We start from the raw sequence: 4,254 nt of genomic DNA on the forward strand, positions 1-4,254 counted from the left end.
TTGCATCGGTAGCTGCTTTCTGTACTTTTTCGAGTGACGCGCTCGTTTCAAAAGGTGCAGTGATTTTTGTACTTGTGATTATACTTGCTTTAGGTAGTTATTGCACCAGAAAGCATTCTTGGTCTACTTTAACTTAAAGTACTTTGGTTAAAGTCTGAAATTTTTAGCCAATTTTTTTCCTGAGTACTTTTTTTACTCCTGACTAACACTTGTGTTCACATTGTGATCATTTTGTGTTTTTAAACCTTTTAAATCGAATTACAATGGTTGGTAAGACTCACAAATGTGGGCAACCAAATTGTTTGTTCCTCGTGGAGGAGGGAAGGCAATGTGACGATTGTAAAAGGTGGTACCTCAAAATGTGTGCACGCCTATGTTCGACGGCTTACAAAAGATGCTCGAAGCCTAACTCGCATTGGCTTTGTATGTTGTGCTGTACGGATAAAAAGGCACTAATTCAGGAGGCTATGGGCCTATTGGCTTTGGCCTGCAAGAAAAACGATGGCGGAAGCAATGATAACAAGAGAACTGACGGTGAAGCATGAGTCAGTGTAGTAATTGCTGCTAACGGACCCGTTAAACACCTGACTGTGGTTGACGGGAACGTGAAATCTCCGTTGACATTAACGAGGAATGAAGTGCCGCTTGATATTGACATCGGGAGTCATACACCTCTAGTCGAAATAGAAGATCCGGAAAAAACTGTCACCATGCTACGTAGTCCAGGTGTGGGTGTCCTGAGTGGTGACAAATGGACTTCAGTAAGGAGAAAAAGAAATGTGAAGAAAAAGACTGTGGGCAAAACGCAGCACGTCAGCAAGGCATTGGAGGGGATGTTATCAGAAGAAAAATCCTCACTGCGTGACAAGACAGATCTCTCTGAGAGATCAGTCATTTTTCATAAGATAAGAGAATCTTCAGATAAAGAACCAAAGACGAGATTTGAACACGATCTCAATCATATTAAGACATCATTAAGTAAACTACTCACAGATACAGTTTCAGGAGTCAGTATTTGTAAGCTTTATAGAGTAGGGAAAAATGTGTATTCCGAAAGTCCTCCGAAAAGCCGCCTCTTGAAGGTTACATTCAACACGGTGGAAGAAAGGAACCTGGTTCTAAGTAATTCACGTAAACTGATAGGATCCGGGATATATGTCCGTGAGGATCTCAGCCTGGCAGATCGTATTAAGAGAGGAGCTGCAGAAGCGGAAATAAATGAACGTCGCCAAAACGGGGAAAGGAACCTTGTTCTTAAGGGTTTTCAAGTTGTAAAAGTTCGGAGCAAAACGATCCCCAAGCCACTCTGAGTGGCAAGGGAAGGCTCTCCACAGACTTAAAGGTATGCTACACAAATGCTCGCAGCCTACTAAATAAAGTGGTGGAGCTCAAGTCAGTGGTGGATAAAGAAAAACCGGATGTTATTGCTGTCTCGGAAAATTGGTTAACGTCAGAAGTATTAGATAATGAAATCCAGTTGACTGGTTTCATAACCAGTAGGGCTGATAGATTAAACCGTAGGGGAGGCGGGGTTATTCTGTACACGAAAAGTACCCCAACCATAAGATTAGCTGAGACAGTAGCACATGTTTCAGGGACATGTGAACTGGTGAGATGTAAGTTGAAATGCCGATGGCAAGATATTGAATTAGTTGTAGTATATCGCAGTCCAGAATGTGTAGCAGATGATTTTCTCCTAACTAAACTTAAGTGCTGGTGTAACAACGGTAAAATTCTTGTAGTAGGCGACTTTAATGCACCACATATAAACTGGGTTAACTTAGAAGTAGGGTCATCCGTATCGTCGTTCGACTGCAAACTGTTAGAAACCTCGATTGCATCAGCTTTATTCCAACACATTAGAGATCCCACAAGATACGACTTAAGAAACTCTTCCTCTCTTTTGGATTTAGTTTTCACACACGGTGATGAGGTTGGTCAAATGGCTTTTCTCCCACCACTTGGGAGAAGTGACCATGCAGTCATCTTATTCAAATTCATGGCTGAAATTGCCTGTCAAACAGTTGCGCCGGCCCGTCCTAATCTATGGAAAGCAAATAAGGACGCAATCAACACCGCGACATCGGCTGAAAACTGGGAGACCGACTCAGGAGCATCCGTACAAGACGCATGGACTCAATTCCAGCAGCTATACAATAGGGTAACTCAACCATACATACTTTGGACAGTCCCAAAGATGAAGCATGGCCTTCCCTGGATTGGCCGGGATATTCGACCCATATTAAAACAAAAGAGGAAATGTTGGAATGTTGTCATCCGCCTTGGCACGGAAGGTACGATGGAACACTACGGGTCGGTAAGAAACACGTGTATAACAAAAATTCGGGAAGCTCAAAGGAAATATGAAATGCAGCTGGCACAATCTGCACTCAAGCAGCCCAAGAGAATATTCTCGTAAATAAACTACGGAACAAGGATGCATCATTGGATTTCCAGCCTCATCAAACAAGGATTAGAGTCTAAAACGATAGAAGAAGATCAAGAAAAAGCAGAGGCTATGGCTGAATATTTTGGGACGGTTTTCACTCAGGAACCTCCTCTAGAGAAAGAATCAGACCAAAATAAAGAGTCAACAAACAACCCTCCCACCGTGGACTTCGATCAAGACGATGTGCTTAAGGCTGTGAGTACCTTCAACATGGAGAAGTCAACAGGACCAGATGAACTCCACCCCAAAATCTTGGGACATATTGCCCAATATATCGCAGCCCCACTGACTGTGTTATTCAATATGTCACTTGACCAAGGTGTGATACCTATGGACTGGAAGAACGCAATCGTCACTCCCATATATAAAACAGGTCCACGACAAGTTCCGTCGAATTACAGACCCGTAAGCCTCACCAGTGTGGTAATTAAAATACTAGAAAGAATAATCAAACGGACCATGACGGCATCTATGGAAACCAATAACTTGCTGAACATGGCATAGCATGGTTTTAGAAAGGGTCTATCCTGTACAACGAACCTCCTTATAGGAAGGGAGTTCTGGATTAATGCGCCAGACAACGGAAACTCAGTGGATGTTGTCTACATAGATTTCAGTAAAGCTTTTGACAAGGTGCCAACTAATAGACTGCTATTGAAGTTGGAAAACCTTGGTATTTCCGGACCTCTTTTAAAATGGATTGAAGATTTCCTAGTAGGTCGTAGACAAAACGTAAGAATAAATTCCAAGTGCTCCATCTGGAGACCAGTACTTAGTGGAGTACCCCAAGGTTCCGTCCTAGGTCCTTTACTTTTTATAATGTATGTTAATGATTTTCCAATTATAGTACAGTCTCCAATGTTATCATACGCTGACGATGTAAGAATCTGGCGAGTGATAACTGGAGACAAAGACGCATTTACTTTTCAGACAGACTTAAACAATATGATAAACCGGTCTAAAGAGTGGCTGATGCCTATCAACGCGGCAAAGTGTGTCTACATGCACTTGGGGGATTCAAAGGTGAATAAGTACAACAAAGGGGATGTGTCATTACTCGTAGTCCGGTCTCATAAAGATCCAGGGGTGACAGTGAGTAATGATCTTAAGACGACGGTCCATTGCCGGGAGGTCGCTGCCAAGGGTTTTCGAACCCTCTGAGCTTTAAAACGTACATTCACTAAGTTAGATACTACCATGTTCACCACAGTATACACATCCTTAGTGAGAACTAAGCTAGAGAACTGCGCTCAGGCTGCAAGCCCCTGTTTAAAAGGTGAATCGGACATACTAGAAAAAGTACAGAGGGCAGCTACCCGTGCAATTCCGGAACTCCGGGGTTTATCATACAAAGAGCGGCTTGAAAAACTGGACCTCTTTACTCTGTCCTATCGCAGACTAAGGGGATATCTAATTTTGATGTAGAGAATACTGAAAAATGATTTCGGACCTAACTTATCCTCTCTCTTTCTTTCCACTAGATCGGGACACCTTAGGGGACATAGCAGGCGAATAGGAAAGCCAAGAACGAACAAAATACCCGTGGCATACAGGTTTTCACACCGCATCATCAATACTTGGGACCTGCTGCCTAAAGCAGTGGTGTCCGCACCTTCAATTGACTCTTTCAAGAGAAGAATGGACACTCACAGAAGCATACTAGAAAAGGAATAACATAGGCCGTAGGCCTTCTGTCCTTACTACACAAATCTGAACACCTGAGTTACCTGCTGAACAGGACCTTGAAGTCTGAACGCAGTTCACAAGTTTAGTTCTTACTAAGACTGCATGTGTTGTAGTGAACA

The sequence above is a fragment of the Schistosoma haematobium genome, chromosome 1 (assembly GCF_000699445.3).
Source record: "Schistosoma haematobium chromosome 1, whole genome shotgun sequence".
Taxonomy (NCBI): Eukaryota; Metazoa; Platyhelminthes; class Trematoda; order Strigeidida; family Schistosomatidae; genus Schistosoma; species Schistosoma haematobium.